Source organism: Phaethon lepturus, unplaced genomic scaffold, assembly GCF_000687285.1.
Source record: "Phaethon lepturus isolate BGI_N335 unplaced genomic scaffold, ASM68728v1 scaffold1880, whole genome shotgun sequence".
NCBI lineage: Eukaryota > Metazoa > Chordata > Aves > Phaethontiformes > Phaethontidae > Phaethon > Phaethon lepturus.
This window is the reverse complement of record NW_010513863.1, coordinates 7211-18431: the sequence shown is the minus strand read 5'-3', so window position 1 is coordinate 18431 and position 11221 is coordinate 7211. Positions and strand designations below refer to the sequence as shown.

At 48.7% G+C, this 11221-nt stretch overlaps 1 pseudogene; it reads right to left on the bottom strand.

Moving 5' to 3' along the window:
* Window positions 1–1265: 1265 nt before the first annotated feature.
* Window positions 1266–10522, bottom strand: LOC104623909 (annotated as a pseudogene).
* Window positions 10523–11221: the final 699 nt, after the last annotated feature.

Below are 11221 nucleotides of genomic sequence, written 5' to 3'. Positions count from 1 at the left end.
CCCTACAACATGCGATGAACATGCCCCAGGAATTCCCAAAGGCCAAAATATATCAAGATTCAGAAAAAGACTAAATGGATATGGACAGCAAGAATATGCAAATTTGTTACAATTAATGACAGTAAAAATGTCAGCAGGTATATTAAACTCCCCGCTTCAGGGTGCAGGAAACACTTGTGTTGTTAGATCCAGCTGGCGTGGGGAAGAGGAGGGTGGGGAGGCAGCTCCAGCTCCAGCCCTTCCCCAGCCTGCATCAGAGGTTCCTGCAGCAGAAGGATGATGTGAGGTGGGCAGGTGGCTGATGTGACTCACTTTGGTGTTCCCTGCATTTGGACATGGAGCTGGGGCAGAGCCCTGCAGCCGTGGTCACCTTGGCAGTGCTGCTGGGGGCTTGCCCTTCCATTGCAGCAGCCACCCTCCTGGCTGCAAGCAGCAGCATCCTTCCCTGGGGGGAGATGTGTCTTCCCAAGCAGCACGAGAAGGTGCCTCCGCATGGAGGTCAGAGACGACACATCACCCTCGTGCCCACAGTGTGGGGAGAGGTGTCCTTGCTCAGTTTTGGGATGGCTGTAATGCTAATGAAAGCCTCTGGCTGGCATCTCGGAGTAGAGCTGGCTGGTACTTTCCCATCAGCAACCCGCCCTGTGCAAGCATAGCGGCGCTCGCACCAAGACAGTTTCACTCCAATAGCCTCAGGGCCTCTGTTTTCACTCATTCTGTAACAAATTTGGAAGTCCTAATAAGCCAAGCCTGTGAGGCTACTAGGAAAAAAATGGTGACAGCTTTCTGAGGTGCTGGAGAGGATCTCAATACAAATTCAAACTCCCAGCTACATACCTCATTGGAGCTTAGACAAATCAATTAACCTTTTAGTGCTTTTCTATCTTACAAAAAGGATCATGGACTCCTTCTCCTTCCCATCCCTTTTTCCTCTTGTCTGTTCATAGTTCATAGCAAGCACTTCAGGGCAGGCTCTACTTCCTTTTGTACGTACAAACCTTCTCCAGCTCAAGGCGCTGCTGAAACCTTACCGCTATTGTAAGGATGACATGGGATCAGCAGAGACGAAAAACCCTTTCCCTATCAGGAGCAGCAGCAAGGAGTGAGAGAAAGCCAAAAGACTCTGCTCATGTCTTAGGGAGCAAGAATTGCAGGCTCTGACCCATTTTTTAAATATACCCACTATGAGTGCTGCCTTGGATTGTCTTTGTGAAAGAAAACCTGTCCAGAATTACCGTATGCAAGCACTGCACAAGACCACCCCTCTAAATCAACAGAGGATGCCATTTAGCTATGGACTGCTGGATGGACTTTATCATGAGGTCTCAACAGTCAGCTGCTTCACTCACTCTTCTCTTCCCCAGGGTCCAATGAGATGCCTGGGGTCCAAGTCCACTTCATAAGTGGAGACCAGGACTGTGCAGTCCCACACTGGAGGCTTAGGCATGTGGAAGAATAAAGTCTCGTTGAAGATGATGAGCAGCATGTGAGCCCATGGCCTGGACTTCTGGTGCCTTTTTCTGTGGCATCTGCAGGTAACATCTGTCCTTATGTATACATCTGAGATGGGGAAGAGAAAGGAGAAATGAAATGCTGGGGAATCTATCTCTGTCCCAGAGCTGGACATTTGGAAGGACTTGGGGGTACTGGTGGATGAAAAGCTGGACATGAGCCGGCAATGTGCGCTCGCAGCCCAGAAGGACAACTGTATCATGGGCTGCATCAAAAGAAGTGTGGCCAGAAGGTCGAGGGAGGTGATTCTGCCCCTCTACTCCACTCTGGTGAGACCACACCTGGAGTACTGCATCCAGCTCTGGAGCCCTCAGCACAGGAAAGACATGGACCTGTTGGAGTGGATCCAGAGGAGGGCCACAGAAATGATCAGAGGGATGGAACACCTCTCCTATGAGGACAGGCTGAGAAGGTTGCGGTTGTTCAGCCTGGAGAAGAGAAGGGTCCAGGGAGACCTTACTGCAGCCTTTCAGTACTTAAAGGGGGCCTATGAGAAAGATGGGGACAGACTTTTTAGCAGGGCCTGTACCAATGGGATGAGGGGTAATAGTTTTAAACTAAAAGAGGGTAGATTTAGACTATATAGAAGGAAGCAGTTTTTCACAATGAGTGTGGTGAAACACTGGCACAGGTTGCCCAGAGAGGTGGTAGGTACCCCATCCCTGGCAACATTCAAGGTCAGGTTGGACGGGGCTCTGAGCAACTTGATCTAGTTGAAGATGTCCCTGCTCACTGCAGGGGGTTTGGACTGGATGATCTTTAAATGTCCCTTTCAATCCAAACTGTTCTATGATTCTATAATTAGCAAAATGGAAAATGGTGGCTTTGGAGGTACAGACGAGAAGATCTTTTGAGCATTTAAGGCTGTGGGAAGGGTTCATCCCAGGAGAGATCAACTTAAGAATTCAAAGTCTGTTGTGCTTCTCCCAGTCCAAGGGGAAACCTTGGACATAAAACTATGAGGAGAGCAGGACATAAAGCGAGGTGAGTGAAAGGATTAAGCATTACAGAAGGAAAATGGCTGGATCTTCCCTTACCTCCATTCCTCCAGCTAACTGGATGGTGCAGGGGAGAAACCCACCTAAGGCAAGGGCCCAAAATTTGAAGTGTTGCTGTGTTGTGCATCAAATGTTGGGTTACTGGAGAAAAAAGTGACTCTACCTCAGCCTCCTCAGGGTAGGGACCTATCTACAGCTTATCTGCAATGCAGAGCATCTCTAAGGCTGCTCTCCAGTGTCCATGGTCTCAGAGGGCTATCTCATCAGTGGAGACTGAAGGATGATAGTGATGCTCTGGTTACATCTCCAAAGAGCACTGTAGCACCTCTGCACTGCCCCCACACCAGGGCATCCTCAAGAAGAAAAACAAATCGGCTCTATACTGAGGGCAACAGGGCTGTGATGAAGTTTGGTCTTCAGGTCTCTGCAGAGCAGAGGAATGGGATTCAAGTCCTGTGACAGAGGGAAGAGGAGTGGAAGGCATTGCCTGAGAGAAGTAACTGGGTGTTTCATTAGTGTGATAAGCCAACAAAAGCAGCTCCCATGTCAAAACTCACAGGATCTAACATCAGATGGCCACCTTGCTGAAATGAGCTGGAGGCTGTGCACCAGCCCACAGCAGTGCAGCAGCTTTCTTGTGAGCAGCAACGTTAACACTACCAAGGGAAGGTGTTTCTTCACGGGAGTGTAGTTTGGTGTGGAAGTCCCTGCCACAGGGTGCTGTGGACACTAAATGTTAGCATGGGCTCAAGGGGAGTGAAGGAGTGCAGGGAGAAGAAATCCATTGGGGATTTCAAAATGCACACACAGAAGCCAACCCCAGCTCAAGAAATCTCTAATCCATGAATTGGAATAGGCAGGGTGAGTACAGAGGAGGAGTATCACTTACACCTGTCTTCTTTCCATGCTACTTTGTCCTCTGCCAGAGACAGTCACTGGGTTAGACAGACTTGCAGTCTGATTCAGCAGTGCTTGTTGGGGAGCGATGGGCATGGAAGGGACCTTTCTCTCCAGCACTTCCCCATCCCTCTGGATGGGTAAGATAAAGGTAGCAGGCAGCAGAATAAAGACTGGAAGAGCAGCAATAGCCGATATAAACCCCTTACTCTGCAGTGCTTCGAGGGGATGTAGTTTTTGCCTTGAGCAGTCCAACCTCTGTCCTCTGAAGAGAAGGAAAGGCACTTTAGTGACAAAAGCACTTTTCCCACAATGTCCTGTAAAAGGTGTATGGACATGTGGTGAGCAGACACCCAGTGCAACAACCTCTGCAGCCACCAAGGCCACACATCAGCCTTCCTGCAGCTCGTGAATGTGCTCTTGGGGCCTCAGCAACAGAGGCTGCAGGGCCACCACAGCATGCTGCCCATATTCTGCTCTTCAGTGTTTTTCTTGAAACTGAATTTTAGAGGGTTTTTTAACAATTGCCAGCATCTGCTCTTTATTTGTTCAGCTTGGCAGTTTCCCTTTCTCCTAGGGAGGAATGGAAAAGCCTCTGTTCTCCTGTGTCTGGATAACCTGGATGTAATGGTGTCTTCTGAGTTTTGAGTCTGATCAAACATGACTGCATGAGGTAGTACAGTACAGACTACATCCACATGCATCTGTTCTAATTTTATGTCACCATGGTATTTTTTTCTGGAGGGCCACAGGGAGCCCCACGGGCTGTAGACTTTGCCATGTTAGGGTACTATGAGAGATAGGTCTGGAATTAAATTCATGTCGCTCACATTTTACATCAACTTCCCATGTATAAGGAATTAATAGATGTTTCTTACAAACAGTTAACTGTTCAGGTTGCTGGACTTGAGATGCCACTTGTTCTCTGTTATAAAATACACTACTGACCTTAGCAACCACTTAAAATACACCTCTAACATTTAAAAATTGCTATTAATTCCTTATTGGAACACATCACATGGCTTCATTTTGGGCCATCAGTCTCTTTAAACATGCCAAATGGCCACTAGTGCAATGCACAGTGAACTCCTGTCTCTGTGGGTGGAGAAGGGAGAAGGTGCTGCAACATAACCTTGGTCATCAATATGCCTTCATCCTTCCCTGGCGATCTCACCTTGAAGATGCAATTTCAAACTCCATCCTTGTAAAGCCCTGTCTTCCTGCAGATCCCACCTGAGAAGTGTGCTGGGAGCAGAAGGGATCTGCTACCACAAATATCACACAGATGGTCCCCAAGGATGCAGGGTCAGGATTTTTCATTAGTAAGATGAAGGGATGGCTGTATTGTACATGTATGTACATATGTATGTACATGCAGCTCCCTGGCAACTGTGTGGACACACCGGGCAAGGCCAGGTTATAGAGTCATCACCTTTCTAGTATTTTGCAGCTCTTCACATAAAACCAAGCTTTCAGAGGCCTTTAGCTCACTCAGGGTGAACGTGATCAAGCACAGCATTTCTGGAGTATTTGTTGAACCATTGAACCTGTGGGAGAGAGGGAAAAAGCATGTCCATGAAGATGAGGTGCAGGACAGAGCTGTGCTACAAGTGCATCCACATGGATCACAGCTGAACCTCATTCAAGGGGAGCTATCTGCCTTTAGGGCCTGTTTTCATTTGTTTTCGTTCTCACCCATGGGCTTTGGGGGGAGTTAGGATTGAGCTGTCATGATAGCAAAGGAGTGCTCCATGCCAAGCAGTAAAATTCAGATGCTTTCTTTCAGTGGTATCAACTGAAAAAACTCTTCTGCTATGCTTCCACCTCTGCTAACACCCTACTGCTCTTGGACGTCTCCCTACTGGAACATCAAGTGGCATTACCTCACCCTGCCCCCTTTCTCAGACCAGCTTGAACAGACTGTGTGAAGTCCATGGCCCCTCTGATCTTGCTGAGTCCTGCCTTTCCTCTGTGCAAGGTTTGGTCCCTGCCAGGGCTGGCCAGAGAAGCAGGCAGGTGCTGGAATCCCCTTGCACAAGGGCATGTCCTCTGCCAGCTGCCCACACTTGCTTCATGGCAGCTTGGGACTGTCACTGCATGTGCTCACACACAGCTTCAGTCCTCTCTTTGTGTCCCCCCTCTGCAGCTGTTTCTCCAGCATGTGACTCTCCAGCATGTGGCCATTTCCCACATCTGGTCTAAGCTCCCAGGCTTTGCTGCTTGCTACCACAGGAAAACTTAATAGCCAAATCAAAGGGGCTTTGAAGTAATGTGCAACTGCACACTTTTCAATGAACACAAGATCTGTAGCAACATGTGGGAATCGCCATTCAGGTTCAGACCTACAAGCCATCTAGTCCACTGATGTCTTTTGTAATAGCAATTACTGTCTGCTTCTGGGAGGGAGCAAAACCTGCCAGAGACCATTAGAGAATTATGTGCCCCTGGCAAACACCTGTAACAAGAAGGTTACACCTCTAGCTAACACCTCAAGACCTGAGTTTGTACCAACTCTGCAGTACTGGTTTGTCTTTACCATGCTGTTAGTGCAACTCCAGATTTCTGTGTCATCCCTTCCCTCTGCCTCCAACTGAGCTCCTGGGCACCATGGTATAATGTGGCAAGGGGTTCAAAGTACAAAGATTTCAGCTTCATGCCCTTTCTTACTGCTGGCTTTTTCTGTCTGCAGATCATTCACAGGGAATAGTTGGTTGGAAAATGACCTGTCTGCTGTGGATTTCACCAGTAATGTTTTCACTGCTGTTCCCTCAGCACACATTTCAAATCCTTCCCTGTCCAGAGACAACAACTATTTGTTGTCAAGGTATGGAGTACATTTAAAATCCCTGGGCATTCACAGGTACATCTGCACCGTTACATCTGCATCTAGACCCAAACTAGTTCTAAATGAGGCAAGTCAGAAGCAGCCAAGCAAGAGTAACAAAGAATTAGGGAAAAGAGGCTAAAAGTAGTTGTAGGCTGCTTCTGCTCACCATGCTATCTCCATCAGGAATGGCACTGCTCTCCCTGCACTGTATGATACCCCTTGGCTCACTCACTGCAGCACCATGCATTTACCCCAGGACTCAGTTTCTATGCCACATCCTGCTGAAGGACTGTGCACCCAAGCACATTTCCACAGGGAATGCCTGTGGCAAAGGAAGGAGAAAAAAGAGCACCAGGAAGCACAGATTTCAGGGAAATCAAATCCTGCCCTACATCAACACTGCAGAGTCCAGAAATAAAATGCCCAAGAAATGAGTAGGGCACCCCTTTGAATGCTGAAGTGTTTTAGGGCTTCTAGGCTTTCTGACCCTTCTGGCTGCTGCTGCTGGTAATTGGCAATCTTGGTATTATTTGTGTTGCCAAAGGGCCAACCTCCCGGCTGGCTGTGCTCTGAGAGGACCTGGTGACTAACCCCCTCTATGCTCCTCAGAAGGGTAAGAGAAGAGGTCTCCAAAAGCCATTACACATTTCTTCTCTGGTCAAAGCACCCTTCTTTATGTCTACTGAGCTAGTCTCACCTCCAGCTTCAGGGTGGTCTTCTCCACCTCGGCATCCTGCAGGGAGCAGACAAAGTGGTCCCCAAAGGCTGGCCTGCTGCAGTTCACCACCTGGCTTTGACACTCCTGGACCATGCACTGGAGCCAGGTGGCGTGGGACGGGACCTGCCTCAGCAGTCAGACCCGGCCAGTGGACTCGGCACACCCGTGGCTAGGCAGCCCCTGGGCCTCCAGGCCAGTCTCTGTCGTAGAGGAGGGGGAACTTCAGCGTGCCCCGGGATGGGGGCAGGAGCCCTGAATCGGAGGAGGAGATGAGGCAGGTGCACGGCTTGTCCAGCCCAGTTCCTAACACCTCCATCTAAGGAAAATGAGAACAAGAGGAAAAGAGAGATACGTGTTTTTTATAGTCTGGTAGTGTTGAACTTCCCTCCTGTTCCTACAATGGTATGAAGAAGGTGTGTTTAAACCTGGTGCCTTTGCAGTAGAGCCGGGGACCTGTGAGGGTTTGTGTGGCCCCACCAGCACCCCGCGTGCTCCCCTCTCCTGGCAGGCCGGCTCTCTGGCAGGGTGCAAGCATCTAGTCCTGGTTCAGACCGCGGGGAAGAAAGCGCTGGAGAGGGCCTGGCCCCACTGGGGAGCCCGGGTAAGCTCAGGCTGGGCAGTGAGTGAGATGCACAGCAGAGCCCAACAGCTTTGCTGCAACAGGGCGACCAGGCACCCTAAAGCAGCTGCTTCCTCGACTCCAGTCGTGCAGGACAGGCTCTCTTTCAGCTTTCCCTCCCCCCCCCCCCATGCTTTTCTTTCTGGTGTTGGCTCTTCTCTTAATTAGAGGGGAGCAGCTGCAACCCTCTAATAGCCATTTTGTACTTAGCAGCTGCTGGTGGTATTTTGGTGCTGGATCCTCTCTGCTTTTGCTGAGCCGGCTCTCCACCCGCCACGGCACTGCGCAGCAGGGCTGCGTGCCGGGGCCTCCCCCTCTCGCAGTGAGCCCCAGCCAGCTGTAGGAAGGTCACCAGGAACTTGAGGGATTCATTTTACTGGAAACCATATCCAGTGACAGAGACACAAGCTGGAGGTGGAGAAGAAACTGGGTCTCTTCAGTCATGGGGGTGGGAGAGGGGATGGGAAGGGTTTGCAACTGCTTCTTTTTCAGGCAGATAAAGAAGAAACAAGTAGAAGTCAAACTTTTGATTAGGTGAGAGGAGAGGTTTTGCAATGGTTTCCCCAAGAGCTACTCTGCCAGTGTTTTCACTTTCCTCAGCAATGGACTTCATAAGCTCTGCAACTCTTCTTAGCGCACCTGGAAACGGGAGCAAAGGTCCCTGTCACATGCTGTGATACCTATCCTTCTGCTGTGTTTTGCTTGCAGCCTGAAGAGCTGAAGCATCCCAACAGCCCTATTTATGAGCGGTCAAAATCTGAATTTGCCATCCAGAATCTACCCAGGATACTTCTAGTACCCCCTGGGAGACTGAGGGGTCATGGAGGATGGGAACTCAGTGCACAGGTGCTGTGGGTGGGCTGCAATACCTGCAAAACCACAGCAGTGGGGCTGGCTGCTGCCCTGATGCATCAGTGCTTTGCTCCCCCCTTCCCTGTGGTGTGTCTCTGTGACTGTCTAGTCCTGCCAGGGAAACAGGGATGAGTGGACATGTGGCCCTGTTACAACATGTGAAGAGTTTCTGTTTAAGTGGGAGAGCAAAATTTTATATAGAACATTTGTGTTGTGTTGTTTTGTATTGTGTTGTATTGTGTTGTATTGTATTGTATTGTATTGTATTGTATTGTATTGTATTCTATTCTATTCTATTCTATTCTATTCTATTCTATTCTATTCTATTCTATTCTATTCTATTCTATTCTACTCTACTGAGCTTTGCTTCTCCCTCCATTCCTTTCAGCTGGAGAGTCTTTCTCTTTGTATGTTCTCTTGCCACAGGTTCTTGCATCTTGTTTTCTACCAGACTAGTCAGTCAGTCCATCGCTTGACCCTGTGGGGTTTATGAAAATGATGACAGCTTTGACTTCGCCCTAGCATCTGCATCGCTCTGCTTTGCAGTTTTATGCAGAAGAGGTGGCATTTTCTTCCCTCAGATGCCATTCTCTGCCTTTATCCTAACCCAGCCTTCGCTGTGGCATCTCTTCTCTGTGGGAATAAAGAAAAGCTGAGTAAGTGCTATCCAGCTTGGAAATGATGACATTTGGAGATGATGATGGAAGTCCTGGAGTGGGATTTTTATTTGGTAGTTTGTGAAAACCTTTAGAGAGCCCAGAGTTTGAAAACCCCTGAGGATCCTGTCCCTGGAAAGCAGAATGTTTAGATAGGGTACCTCAAAAATTAGTGCAGTGGATGAAGACATTACTGTCACATGGTCTTACACTTACATTTGCTTTAGTTCATGCATAGCCCTGTCCTGGAGGGAAGGGTTAGTCCAGCTCGGAAAGATTGCAGTTCAGTGGGAAGTGTTTCTTCCCCCAACTTTGCCTGGGGGCATGGGTAGGAGTACAGTGGGTCCTATGGCCTTGCTCAACCTCTCTTCCTGCAGGGACAGTCTTGTCACCAAGACCTTGTTAGTGGGACCTGCTGAAGGGTCCAGTGTTAACATTGCCATCATGCAGGTGCTGACACTGAACAGCTGGTGTGAATACTGTATGATTTAGACTTTCTGGGACAGCCTTGTAACCTGCTTACAAAAAAATGCATCTTGGAGCAGTCTAGGAAGCTGTGCTCAGATGGCACTTGCACCTGATGCTTCTGCATAAGAGAAGTGGGACAAGCCATGCTCAGTAACATGGTTTGTGACCTTGCACAGCTGAGAAAGGAAGAGGAGGAAGAAGGAGGTGGGGGAGATAATTATTTTGTTTTGTGGTTTTGGTTTTTTTGTTTTATTTTTTTCTTTTGTAAAAGCCATCCAAGCACAGTGAGGCTGAGTGACAGGAGGCTGGGAAGAGCTGCAGGCAGCAGGGAAGAGTCGGTGAGCCTGGCATCACCTGGGACATGAGATAACAGTTGGGCTGGAGAGGACCATGCTTATGTGTCTGGCCTGATGAAGAAGCATCTGGCTTGTAGTGAGGCTTAAATGACTGTATGGGCAGCACATGCTTGTGGGATCCTGTGCCTTGTTTCTTCCCCTTGCAATTAACAACCAGGAGAGATGACCTGTCCCAGTTTCCCACCTCTTGTCTTCTTGCACACAGGGCCAACTTAATTTTAACAAGAGGAACGTGCTCCCTTATCCATCTCAGATTAGGTAGTGGAGATATTGGACATGCAGCTTGCCACAGAGTGACTATGACAGAAATAGTGGCAGCTGGAAACATAAAAGTTGAGGACATTGCTCAGCTCCTGTGTTTGGTCCAGGGTGGAAGATGCTTGTTGAAAGGAAAGGGTAGCAGAAACACAGGCTCCTGGTGGCTGCTGAGCACTGTTGCCCAATACTTACTTTTTCTAGTCCTGTTGCATTTCTGGAGCTGACACATCTGGCAAGTTAAGATTGTCAGGGCCACCAGGAGCAAGAGAATGGCTAATGCCAAGTTCCCATACTTCCAGGTATTTGAAAAGGGAATCTGTAAGCTGTGCAAGTTGAGCATGGCATATCTCTTCTGTATCATGCCTTGTTCCTCTGAGAGAGAGAAGGAAGGGCTCAGCATTGCTAGTACTGCCTCTCCACACTGTACGAGCCAATGAGGGAAAGATCTGTATTCACAGACAAACTGCAGCTCAGATCCATACTACAGAATTAGTCTTGTGACCCTCACAGGGACTTGTCAGTAATGTTGTTTTCCTGTGCTTGTGCTCACGGGATCAGTAACGCGTTATCACTGTTCTCATCGTTGCCACGCAGATGGGTAACTGCTGGATTGCCCTGCTTTTGTCCAGAGCAATTCACAAAGCAGCTTATAGTCTTCCCAGATGAAAGGCCACTAGAAATGTGGTGCACCTGTGGTTTTCCTGCAAATTTTTTTTCAGCCTGCTTCCTTGCTCTCCTGTGCTGGTTTTGGCTGGGGTAGAGTTAATTTTCTTCGTAGTAGCTAGTATGGGGCTGTGTTTTGGATTTGTGCTGAAAACAGTGCTGATGGTATAGAGTTTTAGTTACTGCTGAGCAGTGCTTACACAGAGTCAAGGCCTTTTCTGTTTCTCACACCACCCCAACCCAGCAGGCTGGGGGTGCACAACAAGTTGGGAGGGCATGCAGCTGACCCCAACTGACCAAAAGGATATTCCATACCACAGAACATCATGCTCAGCATATAAAGCTATGGGAAGAAGGTGGCAGGCAGGCACATTCGGAGTTACAGTGTTTGTCTTCC